Raw genomic sequence first — 14,096 nt, 5'->3', positions numbered from 1 at the left:
GCCATGCGGCTGGAGAAATAAACATCTCTGAAACATCTATCAAGAATCAGTCCATATATATTTCTTTTCCACGGGCCTCATTGTTAGATACATCGTGTTACAGTATCCCCACTGTAGCAAGGTATACCATGGCTTCATAGGTGTCCTTGCTCCTTGTGCTTGGAGAGGGAGGCCAGAGCTGTACAAGAAGGGACTGCTACACAGTGAGGGGAAATGTATGTACTGCCTTGTAAAGTAGAGCTTGCTTTGCTAGGGCATGAGCCCAACTGAGATTAAACCTTTCCCACTGCTGCACACCCCAACTGAGATTAAACCTTCCCCAGTGAGATTAAACCTTTCTCACTGCTCCAAAGATGGAAAAATCCCACCCAATCTCACTCAGATCTTTGAAGCATAATTCTTTCCTCTGGATTTTCTCTTCTTTTTTTCTGCACTTTACTCATAACTTTTTGGCAGCAGGTTTTCTGCCCCCTCACCTTTTCCTAATGTGGTTGACAGGTGAGTGTTCTTTTGAGGAGATCTTGCCATCTAGAGCACTTTTTCTCTGCTTGGTTGGCTTTTATCACATTTTGCCTCCAGATCAGCATGCAAGGTCATCACCAGCATACCTGCCCATAGTGTCAACCCAACAGCCCAAACTGACCCTGTCTCTAGCCACTCAGAATGATCTACCTGGGAGAAAACTCTTCCCTCCTACACCTCTGGGACTGCATCTGAATCAGGCAGTAGAGTCATCTCAACATATTGGTGCAGAAATGCAGCTCTTTGGGACTTTCTGTTATTTCACAAATAACTCAGCATCTCCTTTTTGGGGTCTTGCATGCTCTCTGAGGGGCCTTTCCTGGAGCACTCCTGTGTGCTGTGCACATGCTCATAGCTGCAACTAAACCAGTGCTTTGAATGATGAACTGTGAGTTGCAGCTGCAGACAGTCTATGGGCAACTGCAAAAACACTTGGTTTTGTTTGAGAGATCCAAGAGAAACATGAGTATGAAATGGTGGGGGTTTTTTACTTACCTGTACACATGCTTCAATGCTTATAATGTACTTACTTGATTAACACTGTACTTTGCTGAAACAGTTGCTAATGATTTTCCTCCCAGGTTCAGACTTATGACTTCTATCCTGAGTTCTAAAATCCATTGCTTTCTACCAGCAAATTTAAACCAAAAGATGACCTTCATTACTGTTTCTCTGTTGCAGGGTCTTTACACTGAAATTTTGGGGTATATAAGCCCTTTGACTCATTCTGCTTTGTGGATGTGGATGTGCCTTTATTGTTTGTTTGTTTGTTCTGCAGTCACTGTGCAAGTAATGATAGCTACCACAGAGGCCAAAACCACCTTTATTCCATTTACATCATCCTAAAATCTCTCAATACTTTCATTAATTGACAGCCCTTGAAAAACAGCATGTCTACACATTCAGCATTTTCTCTGTGGAGGAAATAAGCAGTCACTTGCAGGCTATACCATTCTTACCTGGACAGAAAAATTGGTTAAACTCTGTTCTGGATTTTGAGCAGAAAAAATCAATGGTCTCCTCTCCATCGCCCCCTGGTTACACCCAGCAATGGTGTATAGTCAGGGGGTCAAGATGGCAAATTAACTCTATCAGGGCCTAGAAAACATTGAGGTTCCCAATTTGTGGCCAAATGCTATCACAGTTACAAGGTGTTTCATCACTTAAAGTACATCTGCTGGATGTGTTTTTATGGTTTGTCAGCCTGAAATGTAGCACAAAGGTGTCAAATGAGAACAAATGGAGATACCTCAGGTGCTTCAAAATAAGATGTCAATGTGCTGAAAAATCAGTGCCTAACTCCAGCTACTTAAGTCAAGGAAATTACTTTGCCTGATTCTTCCTGCTATCCCAGCTAGAAGGAAGATTAGCAGGAAGCTCACAGACTGAGCAGGAAGGTAGTCAGCACAGCTGGGTCTGAGCATCACCCCCTCTCTGGGGTGCTAGTACCTTAGCTTGGTGCCTGCATCAACCCAGCTGGTCTTGAGAGGTCAGAAAACTGAGTAGGACTTTCTTTTATGAGTCTTCAGCCGCTTCACTGCTTTTTGTTTTGCTCTTTTCTGAACACTGAAAGGTCTTTGCAGGTGACACATTCTCATTAGTGCTGTTCAGCAATGAAAGGGGCTTCCTGCTGTTTTGCAGGAATCTCAAAGACACAAGGATCAGGGGTGGAACGCTTCCAGCATTAATTCAGATTTATTTCCAGCATGCTCTGATCAACAGGGTATGAGGCCACTTGTAAGCACTGGCATGGTCCCTCTCCCTCACTTGGGTTCAGATGCTTATTGCTTCACGTTTTGCATGGCTGCCGCCATCACATCTCATTTAAGCCCTTGGCACTTCTTGTCATCTCACCTCACAGATTCATGGCATTTTGCTGTGACCCTTACCAGCACACCCAGTCCTTCCTTTAGATATCAGGAGCTCCTGTTTGATTGTCACATTGATCTACAAAGCTGGGTCACCAAAAGAGACAAGAGCTGTGCTCTCATTTTTTGGAACTTCCTCCTTGGGACAGCAGATGTTTTACAATTACCCTCACATGAGTGTAGCTAACAGCTTCCACACTCATCTTGGTCTGGTAAAACTGGCATCCTCTGTGATTTTGGTTTATCTCTCTGTCTTCCAAAGCAGTAACTGTCCAGTGTGTGGTAGGTACAGCTATTGTGGTCTTTTTAAACTGTTTTCAATGGTTTTAGTACCTGTATCATCATAAGTCTGCTTGCACATAGAAACCTGAGTCTTGAATTGCAGATGACTGAGGTTAACTGGGAGGTTACTGATATGTCTCAGTAACCACACAGTGGTACTGCAGGCTCCTGCAGCTGGAACACAGCTGGTTTTCAGGTAAATGTCCAACCAAGCTTTTGTAGCTTGGTTTTGAATCTTCTAGCACTGCAATATGGGCAATTTTGGTTTAAAAGAAAATAAAGTTAAAGGAAAAAGTCTTTAAACAGTATTTCTAATATTGCCTGCTTCCTGCATGACAAAGGGGAATAAATTTCCTGGACGCAGTTCCACTTGCAGTTCCAGCTGGCTCTTGAAGTGTGTGAGCATGAAAAGCAGATGATAAGAAATACATATATATCTTGTACCTATCTAAAGTAACCCAAGTTATCTTAGAAATTGATGCATACAGAGATCACAGAATCTGCTCATGAAACTGTTCCACTCTGGCATTAAACACAGCCAGTGTTTAATGGTACTAAGTTAAAGGAATGATGTTTAAGACACAGGAAATCTTTCCAAAGGGAAAAGAACTTTCAAGGGGAGCCTGGAGGAGACATATTGATGTCAAGAGTTGGCTGTAAAATATGGTTAATGCCATTTGTTCTTATCACAACTGCTATGGGATATTTAACCACCAGAGGTAGCCATGATCTGAGGGTTATATCTGATCCTGGAAGAAGCAGTGCCATTCAATGTATTAGATTGCCAGAACCATTTCCTTCTTGTAATGACTGCCATTCAAGGATGGATATAGCTTTCTCTTGCCCATCTTGTAAATCTGACTGGATAACAGCGCACAGCTGAAAAAATTGGAGAAGGATCTGCACGTAGGAGGGAAGGAAACCAGTCACACATATTCACATCCCGAAAGTGAGAATGAGCACAGCAATGCTTTTTGGCAAAGGTTTGGTCACAGCTTTGGGCACCGAAGCCAGCTTTCTCCTTCCTAACCTGCACCTGTAATCAGCTGGATACATATCCATCTCCTCCAAGAGGAGAAGGCAGGATGGCACTGGCACTTTCACAGCTCAGAGCTGACAAGGCCATTTAAAGCAAAGATAGTTCAGATTTTGCTCCAGTGTGTCAAGTTTGCCCTTTGAATGTTGTGATTTTTCTCTAGCTAGTCTTAGAGATAAGAAAACACAGCTGAGTCTTATCCAGGCCTGAAGAGGCTGGAGCACATCAGCTGCTTGCCATATTGCTGGAACACCTGGGGCATTTGCTTTGAAATCTAAATGGAGGCTGTTCACCTGTATTGCCAAGTACAACAGAAGCTTCCTTCTGTCTGGCAGGGTGGTATTAATTTAAGGAGAACACCATCTGTGGGGCCTTGGAAAGCAGCAGTCAGAAGAGACAGGTAGAGAGGTCACCAGGAATAGTCTTGTTCTCATCTGGGAGCCTCGCCATCCACATCTATTACCCATCGTTTCTAATTAGCAGATGTATCTTGGGGAAAGCTACTCCCATTTGCTTTCCTGAAGATGCTATTCTTACTAAGAGATGTTGTTTTTGCTGAGCTTTCTAAGCTAATTTTGTGAGCTTTCACAGGCATTTGGGGCAGTAATGGTCTTGGTAACCCAGTAATTAAGGAGTTCTGTACTTCCCTGCTGCACACTGCCCCTTTGTCCTTCCCCCTTCTTCTCAATACCACTACCAGATGGTTGGAGATTTTTCACCCTTTCAAAAGCTTTGTATTTTCCCATCTCATCAAGCATGTCTCAGGCCTGCTTAATTAGCTTAATGCTTTTCAGGCCCCTTTATCTGCCCTCCAGAAGATCAGTTAAGGACTTGAACATTTTCAACAAAGTGCTTGGAAAGCAAATCCTTAGAAGCACATGTAAGTGCAGGAGAATGTTATTTAGTATTATTTAGTTGTTTGTTCTTTCTTCTCTCTTTTCCATCTGTCTGTCCTCTCATTCATCTATCCTTCTGCCCAACCTCTTCTTGTCTCTTGGAACATTCAGGAATGCCCCTTGTTTTTTGGCAGTGGTTGACAGCAACTGATGTCTGGTACTATTCAGAGAGCTCTTACCCTTGGGCCAGTTCCTGAGTCCTGTTGTTTTTAACCTGTTTTAATCTGTTTAGATCCCCTGAATAACAAATGGCAAATATAATTAGCTAACCAGTACTAGGAGACCATTGAGTTAAGGTGTTTTGGTTTAGGGTTTGGGATCCTTTTTTTGTTTGCTTAATTTCCCACACTTGTTTGAAACTAGCTTGTAAGCTTTATTTACAAGATCAGAGCAGTTGAAATGAAAGGTTAATTAACAGAAAAATATATTTGCATCTTGCTTTGTGTTTGACACTGAACATCATTTGTTTCTGCATTGACACATAACACTCTTTTATTATTTATCTGTAAGCTTTAACTGTACAGCTGCAAATGCGATTTTAAAAAAACCACAAAGCACAACTTTTTCTTTTCTTCCCTCTCTGAATAAAATATGAGAGGTAGCTGCTTAACCATGTGAAGCACAGATTTTGTGTGGGATTCCAAATACCCCAGAGATAACTGTGGACATTTGCCACATAATTGAATTCAGTGGCTGGTGTTTTGCATTTACAGGTAAATGAGAGCATCCAGCCATCAGGTGTTTGCATCACTAGAATTAAATGCTTACTAATTTAGCTGCTTGGGAGATAAATATTTCAATATCATTAAAAGGGCTAGCTGTATATACATGGAAATGTCCATGGATGATGGGGGGAAATGTGTGAGGGGGTTTCCTTGCAATTACAGAGGATGTGACTTCAATTACTGCAGTTTTCTCCCTGACACGTTCCTTCATGTTGCTTCTGGGTGCTCGCTGCCCAGAGGAGGACAGTGCCTTATCTAAGGCTAGATTAAAATGCTCTGCATATACTAATCTGATTCTTGGCATTTTTTTAAGCCACTGAGGGAAATAAAATGCAAAGAATGTGTCTAAATGAATGTACAGTGTAGGTTTGTGTCATGGGGGCGAGTGTTATCTCTGTAATGGTGCTCCCTCCATTTGCATACCTCAGGCTGTGGCTGAAGAGGAGCACAGCTCCCTGGTGTATTAACATCCCTGTTTATAGACCATGTGGCAATATTTGAAGTGCTAATTGGCTTTCTTATAGAAGAGTTGTTTATTTTTCTTTTCTATTTGTTTTCTACTAAAAGGAATGTTAGTATTTTTATGATGGCTGGCACTTAGCAGAGCTCCTCTGTGTAAGGATAACAAATGAGTTATGCAACCTGACATTCTCCCTGGGACTGTGCTCAGAACAAAGCAAGCCAGTGGCATTTCAAAGCTTGCTTTTAAAGTACCTGGTTATATACTCTGTTTATCAGAATCACTAGGAAATGTCATTTCTCTGGTATTTTGCACCTTCTCTTAATTGACTGGGAGGTGCAAAAATCTTTGGGCAAAGACTTACGGCAGGGGTGTTGGAACTAGATGATCTTTGAGATCCCTTCCCAAACCATTCTATGATTCTATGACCCCAGGACCCAAAGGACACCTATGCAGAAAGCTTGAAGCTGCTCCATGCTTTTGGTATCCCTGTGCTGTATCCAAGAGCTTCAAGTAGTTAGGTCTGCTGCAGGCTTTGGGAAAGGAGAGGTGGGCTCTAAAGCTTTGAGAGCAGCTACAATTTCCAGGCACACTTAGGAATTGACACCTTGATTTTCTTCTGCCCTGCTGCTGGGAGTTTCTGAGGAGGCATTGCCCAGAGCTGCAGGGGCTCCCCAGTTGCTCACGGAGCATCCCTACTGCTGATAACATGGAATAAATCAGAATTTGGAGGGTATGTCCAGAGGGAAGCTGGAGGAAGGGCAAGGGGATGGTTCAGGCTTGGCTGTGCTCAGCCAGTGTGGCTGAGGATACTAGGGGGGCTGTCACTCAGCATCCCCAAAGCCTTCATGATGAGGTTTGTGCAAGTACTGTGTTTCTGCAAAATACTTTGTCTTTGATCCAATACTGAATATAACCAGGAATTTTGTTTTGGCAAGAAGGCAGCTCTTTTTCCCCACATTTCACAGGTTTCTAGTTTCTGGAGAGACTTCACAGTTTTGTTGCTATAAACCATCGCCTACTTAGACTGATTGGCCCACTAGCAGCCCTTGCTAAAATTTTTGAAATAAAGCTATCTTTTTGAGGCCTGATATTCAAATCATTGCTGTGCTCCCCTTGGGAGGGATGGCCTTTCGTTATAAGCGTTGCTCCATCAGTGGAAACCTAGCTGCACATGGCCACGACAGCAGTGATCCAAGGATTGGACTGTAATGATGAATGCGAAAAAGCACGCTACATAGGCTTACTCTGGGAAGTCATTCTGTGCACAGAATGTGATCTATAGCATCTAGAGTTCTTTTCATTTCCTTCAGCTATTTGTACAGTTCTTTCATGTTTGGGCTGTGGAAAGAGCTGCATTAATTCAGGGTTTGTAAATCAGAGGACAGGCAGAAATAAAATGGGTCTAAACTTTTAAGCTTGCTATAGTAAATACGCCATGAGATGAAGAGTAGGTTAACTGAATTTCAAGAACTTTAATTTGGGTCTATTTTCATTATACTTTCTGTTGTATGTTAATGGATACACTATTAAGTTGTTGCTTAGGGTATTAATTGCTCTCTGTTAAGGAAATGAAACTTAAGTGAAGAATTTTGCTGATAGGAAACATACAGAAGGATAAGCAGGATCTTTTTACCTATTAGTATTTTTACTATCGTCATTAATGATTACTGCTATACAGTTCAGTCTCTAAACTTAAAGTGCCCTTCACAGTTTTCTTTACCCAAGGAGTGCACAGCCTAAATTCCAAGATTTTGCATGCTCATCAGCCTAGTTGGAGCATCCCTTTCATGGGCTGCCAACACAGTGGCACCACTGTCTTATACATGGATCCTTTGTGACCAACAGGCTTCCTCCAGCTCCTGCTGCTTAAAAAATAGCTTGCTTGCCTCTACCAGAAGTACTCGTGTCATGAATGACCAATAAACACATTCTTAAATGCTTCCTGCTGGCTAATCAGAAGCAGTTCCTTCTTGTTCCTCCCTCCATGAAAATGTCTGACGAAATTGAAAAATCTCATGTCCTTTTAAATTGGGGGGGAGGTTCACTTTTCTTTTAATTTTTTTAACAGCAATCTGGTATCTTCAGTTTATAGTTTTGGCAAGAGCCAGCAACATTTCTCTGGAAATCTTGAGCTTCAGAGGATACACTTGTATGACTCCCTGAAAACATGACATTTCCCATTAAACTATCTGTTCTTTTAAACCAGGAAAAGCAAAACATAATTTGATTCAGGAGAAGGTGTCCTGGTTTGAGACAAATTCGGAGGAACGTCCAAAATGAACATCCTCTGATAGAAGGCAAGTTTCATCTGCACCTCCCCCACCAGGTTTGGGAAAAATTCCGCAGAGGAAAGTGAAAGGAAAAAAACTATTTATTTGACAGAAACAATGCGCAATGGGAAAAGAATAATGCTAAATAATAAAACCTCTCGCTGTGGAGAGAACCTGGTAAATTTCAGAGTCCTTTCTGTGGGTGTGGCTTTCTCCTCTTCAGACCTGGATCAGGTTGGGCCCCTCCAGGCTGAGGTGTAAAGTCTCCCAGTGTGTTCTGGTATTGTTGAACAATCCAGAAGAGAAGAAGAAGAAACCAAAGTCCCAGGAAAAAAATGAGTTTAACTCTCCATCTCTCTCTTCTGAGAAAAGGAGCCAAGAGCCAGGAAAAGCAGGAAGGTGCTTGCCACCGCTCTGCAGCAGCAGCAGCAGCTACCTCTGTATCCTTGGAGCCGAAACTGCTTTGAAAAGTTTGTCTGGCTTTTTTTCTTTCTCTCGCACCCAGTTTTAAAGACACAGAAAGACACATGAATCATGTCTGGGCATAGAGCGGCGATAGGGGATACACATCATAAAGTCACCCCAAGACAGAAGGTTTTCTTAGAAATATTTTGATGGGACTCCACATGTGCTGTTGCAGTGGGTTCCCTGTACAGGAGGACCACACCCTGCCTGCAGGAGGCAGTAGCTGCAATGGCTTTGTCGCAGTGTCAGGGCTTCTGCCAGTCTCCAGCCTGGCACAACATTTCCATATTATGGCAGGTTTTATCAGGCTGAGGATCAGTGTTTGGGTCCCTCATAAGATTTTCAATCTATTTTCAACATTGTCACTGATATCCAGGGTGAATTGGAACAGCCCTTTAAGGCACAAGGCTTATTTCTTCCCTACCACCCCAAATAATCTCTACACCTGCTAACTTGAAATGCCACAGACTTTGGACTTAAAGCACATCTCACATACAGACTTCTTTTTGGTGCTTACATCAAAGTAACCAGACAGCTAAGTAGGGAAGATCTGGATTTGCCATGAGCTGTACATTTTCTAGGCAAAGACCAATTTTCTGTCTAACAGCCTCTCCCCTTTTAGGGTCTGTATCATTTAAAATAGGTTCTACATGAAGAGACCCATAAAGGTGTTTATTTTATTTCCTGTATTTTCTTAGCTACATAAACATCCAGTGCACAGTTGTGAAAGGAATTTGTTCGGATAGTCAGATTGATGGGTTTTAGTGCACTGAAGTGTAGTAAAAAATGGAAACTATACCATGTGAGTCATCTAGACTTTTAAGCCTACTCAGGAAATCAAAATATATATCTAAAATACATTTATATATACTTAAAGAAACATAATAAACTTGTTTTTAAGATGGTGAAATTTGCTATTTTCGGTGCCCAACAAAACCATGACTCAAGGCCAGTGACTTAATTCTAGGTGACACATCTCCTAATCCTTTATGGCTTAGTCCTTCAGTTTTATCTGAGGAAATGTCTGTCAGGGCTGAAGTCACTTGCATCAGGGGATTAGCACTTCTGCATTCTTTTGAAAGCTTCAGTAGTTCCCATGAAAGTAAGAGATGCCAAGGTATTTGTGGAGACTGTGGGCAGTGACAATCCTCACACCAGTACCAGTTATTGCAGACCTGGGCCATGTGCACATCTGTAGAGAGCATGCTTGTAGCCTCTAATTCTTACCCTTGTGCTGTGTGCAGGCAAAAGCTCTCTATTACCTTCCAGCTGTGGGTATTCAAGGGAAGAAGAAGAGGGGAGATGTTGCTGCTTGTTGACCCAAGGCTGGAACCACTATGTCAGGTTTTTTTTTCCTAAGCTCAAAATACTTGAAAGATAATGGAAAGGCTCTAGGCATCTTCAAGTTCCTAAGCTAAGAAGGTCTTAATATTAATAAATTGAAAAGTATGGTCCAGATCAAGCAGTCTGAAGAAGTTTAGCTTGAGGAAGTATTTTTAATGTGTGCATGTCATCCTGCTTTAGCAGGACAGAAGTCTGCCACTATCAGCTGCTAATACAGTTATTCTCTTCTGGCTTAATTGGTAGAGGTCTTGACTTTGGTGCTAAGATTGCAAATATAAGCCCTTATTTTGTCTGGCACCCTGCAGCAGGGAGCTGGCATTATGGGAAGGGCTAAGTACTCCAGCATGCCAGCCTGGGATTCAGTACTTTTCTATGGCCTGTGGTATTTCTGAATATCCCACAGCCCTGGCTGCTGTATTCTGGCTGACATTCAGGACAGCTTTTTGTAAGGAACCCATGTTATCCATACTAAGACGATTTAAGGAGGTGTTCCTGACTAGTTTCAAGGAAAATTATAGTTACCATGTTAGATTCAAGTCTGCCAGTTTTCATGATAGACACCAGTTTTATTAGGAGTTCTGCAAATTCTCTTGAAGCAAAAAGAAGGGAAAAGCCAGATTGTTGGTTATAATGTCACTGAGCTTTTTAAGCACAGATTAAAGAGGTGGTGTCACTTAGTGCAGTGAAAATTGGCATGGATTTTTTAAGTCCATGTTCAGGATTCAAAATAGGTGCCCTGAATTTCAAAAATGCTGAGCACATCCAGAACACTTTGTGAAGTGAGCCCCCTTTGAAGCCAGCTGGAGCTGCTGGGAGCTTGGAGCTTTTGAAAAAAATGGATCTAAACTCGCTTTTAAAGTTCTCCTAACGTTAGTCACCTATTGTTGAAAATGCTGACCTATGTGTGCTGGCATCTGGAACAACCTCTGTGGTAAAAGACTGCTGGAAAGAGGGGATATGATCTCCAGTGCTAAAGGGAAAAATCCTTCATTTTTTTGAATGTGTGTTCTCTGATAAGAAACATACCGAGACAGTTTCGTCCCCCTCTTTTTCCCCCTCTTTTTTTTCTTAAAGATTTTTGTTCAGTCCTCCAGTTTCTATTTGGTTCCGGGAGGTACAACAGAACTTTGAGAAATTTTCAATAATAGGGAGTGAAGGCAGGGTGGTTGAGGAAAAACGTGCCTCGGCTTTCCAAAAAAGTTGCTCCAGTTTTTACCCAATGTCGCAGTAACAATCTAGCCGTAAGCCAGACTTGGTCTAACTTGCTGTTTAAATTTACTCTCTTTTGGTACAAATAAGTGTCTGATGTATGTGAAACCTTCTGTAAATTTCTGAGCCCTTGTTCTCCTGCCTGTAAAGTTGCCAGAGTGACTGCTAACAGCAGGGTGGACTTCTTCAAGCAGTGGGAATGAGGTTGTGTAAGGGGAAGTGTTGTTTGGAATAAAGTGTTCTGGGAGACGAAAAAGCCCACAGCACATGCCCCCTCCACCTAAACTGAGTGGAAAATTTCATAAATCACAGGACCTGGGTGTTAGTGCTGATAGATGGCAGAGATGATGAACCTGACTGAGGACTTCTCCATAGCAATTTATTGTAGTTCTGATGCATGTTGCTAGCTCTTTGCCTGCCTACTACTACTGAGTCCTTGCATAGGGGTTGAGAAGAAGAAAAGCTGCCTCTCTTAAGTGTCCTGAAGTCAGAAGGCTGTTCTTGGTGGTGTCTGCTAACTACTTTTTTAGGTGACTCTGAAAAACACAGTAGCCTTTCTCTTGCAGTTACTACTGTGCTGAGGTTCTTTTCCCAGGCTTTTTCCCAAACAACAAACTGAAGCCACCTCCGTGGCTAGAAACTAATGCAGCACAAGCACAGGGAGTGAGACTCTCTAAAACCAAGAAAAAGCAGGAAGGGACAGGACACAAACAAATACTCATCAAAAAAAACCCCTAACTATGTTATATTTCTCCTAACTGGAGAAAGAGCTGTTCAGTTTCAAGCAAACAAGTCAGATCCCTGTTTCACAAATCTGAGGTCAGTTGGGAAGTGCTCTGGAGCTGTTAATAGGGAGGGAGGATGATGGTTGTTAGTATTCTTTGCATTATGTTATCTAAATGTAAATTCCTGTCTCTGATATAAGGTCCTAGCTAGACCCTAGAATTTAGGAACCAAACAAAGAATGAAATGTGAAAAAGTTTAGAGGAAAAAATCTGCAGCTGTCTTTGTGTAATTTAAGCTGATAGAAGAAAAATCAAAGGCACCAGTGTCACTGCACGTTTTATCTCACACCCTGTGATGCATATCAGTGTTCTTTCCCATAGAGCCAGAAAGAGCATTTACAATTTTAGAAAACACTGCATGATGGCTTTCTGCAAGGAAAAGAAGCAAGTGTGCAACTGCCAGCACTGACACTTGGTTTTTCCTTGCCTGCCAAATCACTGTTCTGGAAGCTCTGTTGTGGGCAAAATTTTTCTGTTTCACACTGGTAATTTCGAATTCGGTCCTAAAGTTTTCTTCAAGAAACAGAGCAAATAAAACTCAGTAATTTGACAATCTAAATCCAGTCTTTAGTCTTGCCAGGAAATATTGGCCAAGTCTATCATCATGTGGAAATACTCTCCTGTGGTGCAGATGTTAGCACCCAGGCTGGTGGATTACTTTATTCTAAAGCAACCTACAGGAGTGATCTTCTCCACCGTGCTTTTCAGTGTTCTGGAAATACTCTTGGCTTCATGCTAGGAGATGAGTGTCAGGAGGACAGGTGGGTGTTTCAAGTGTTAAATACCAACTATGCTGGCAGTGTCTGGCTGTGCACTTTCCTTCGTCCCCAAGAAATCTGATTCTTAAGAGCTGCCACTGAAATTGGTAGAAGAGCATGATTGCCACCATGCAGCTGAATTGCTTGCCATAGTATGGAGGTTGTTCTTTTAGTCTTGTCTCAGTTTGGGAATATGTTGCATGTGATTACGTCTGGCACTGCTGTTATCATACAGTGTTTTGGATTGGAAGGGACCATAAAAACTCTTTAGTTCCTATCCCCCTGCCATTGGCAAGGACACCTTCCAGCAGACCAGGTTGCTAAGAGCCCCATACAACCTGATCTTGAATACTTCCATGGGTGAGTCTTCCACAGCTTCTCTGAGCGACCTGTGCCAGTGCCTCACCACACTTGATTTAGGGTTCAAATCACCACTCATGATTTAGGTCCTCACATGCCTTAGTTATATACAGTCTCTGTTCAGAAAAGGATGTGGTTGTTCCCTGCTGGCATAGAGCAGCTGAAGGTTAGAGCAACCCTTCCTCTGATTTAGTCCTGTTATTTGCTGGGGAAACATCTTACTCCATGTGACTGCTATAAAATTTTTTGCTCTTATATTCATCCAGTTATCAGCAGAAATTAAAAATGGCATCCATGCTTAGGAGGTAATACACATTTTCAGTATGTTTGCTTTTCCTCCCATTCCTTTGAGGCTGGCTCACTGCTGTGAAGAAGGATGCCAGGCTTTCAGAGGAGAAAGCAGGGCAGCCATCAGCATTAATGACATCCTCTGACAGCAAAAGCTACATGGGTCTCCAAAAGCCAGATTTCAGCCTTGGCTTCTCTCCACAGGCGCTTTCAGAGCAGGGTGGGAAGTATCGCCTTGGGTAACATATCCATCTCTCTGCCTATTCCCTTCTTTACAGAGAGAAAACAACTCCCAGCAATTTATTTATGAAAAATTGTTTACTGCCCTTGAACACAGATATACACAAATGTGTGTCTGTGTGTGTGTTTTATTTAAACACCTGCTCTGTTTTGATGAGTCACCATCAAGATCTGAAAAAACCAGTCCTGAGAACTTGAATAGGTGAGGAGCTCAGTAACAAAATGAGTCCTTTAGAGCAGATCTGTATTTGTCACCATATAGTTAAAGCTGACTGTAAAATTTTGGCTTTGAAGGAATTGGAACAGGGTTCTGCTAAGAAAAAGAAAGAATAGTACCTTTCTGTCTCAGTTTGAAAGACAGGTGTCTGCCAAGGAAGGTGGGAACCTCCCTTGGAATGGAGAATATGACCTCATTCCCTCTGAATTATTATAAATTTGAAATTAAGGAGCTTTCAGGCAAAGATCTGGGAAAGAGAATAACAGTTCTTTACTAGTATATATATGGATAACAAGGCAAACAAACAACAACACCGGCAGCAGCAACAAACAGAGCAGAAACCCAGCACCAGCCTCTCTCCGCTGCGC

The 14,096-nt window shown here is 42.2% G+C and overlaps 1 protein-coding gene and 1 long non-coding RNA gene across 3 annotated transcripts in view; one reads left to right on the top strand and one right to left on the bottom strand.

The window, feature by feature from the left end:
- MACROD2 (MACRO domain containing 2) overlaps positions 1-14,096 on the top strand; it is an 888,200-nt gene that overhangs the window by 854,365 nt on the left and 19,739 nt on the right. The gene's annotated exons all lie outside the window — the stretch shown is intronic.
- LOC108449348 overlaps positions 1-14,096 on the bottom strand; it is a 32,042-nt gene that overhangs the window by 17,384 nt on the left and 562 nt on the right. The gene's annotated exons all lie outside the window — the stretch shown is intronic.

The sequence above is a fragment of the Corvus brachyrhynchos genome, unplaced genomic scaffold, assembly GCF_000691975.1.
Source record: "Corvus brachyrhynchos isolate BGI_N302 unplaced genomic scaffold, ASM69197v1 scaffold69, whole genome shotgun sequence".
Lineage (NCBI taxonomy): Eukaryota > Metazoa > Chordata > Aves > Passeriformes > Corvidae > Corvus > Corvus brachyrhynchos.
Note: the sequence above shows the minus strand (reverse complement) of the source record. Positions and strands in the feature narration are given on the sequence as shown.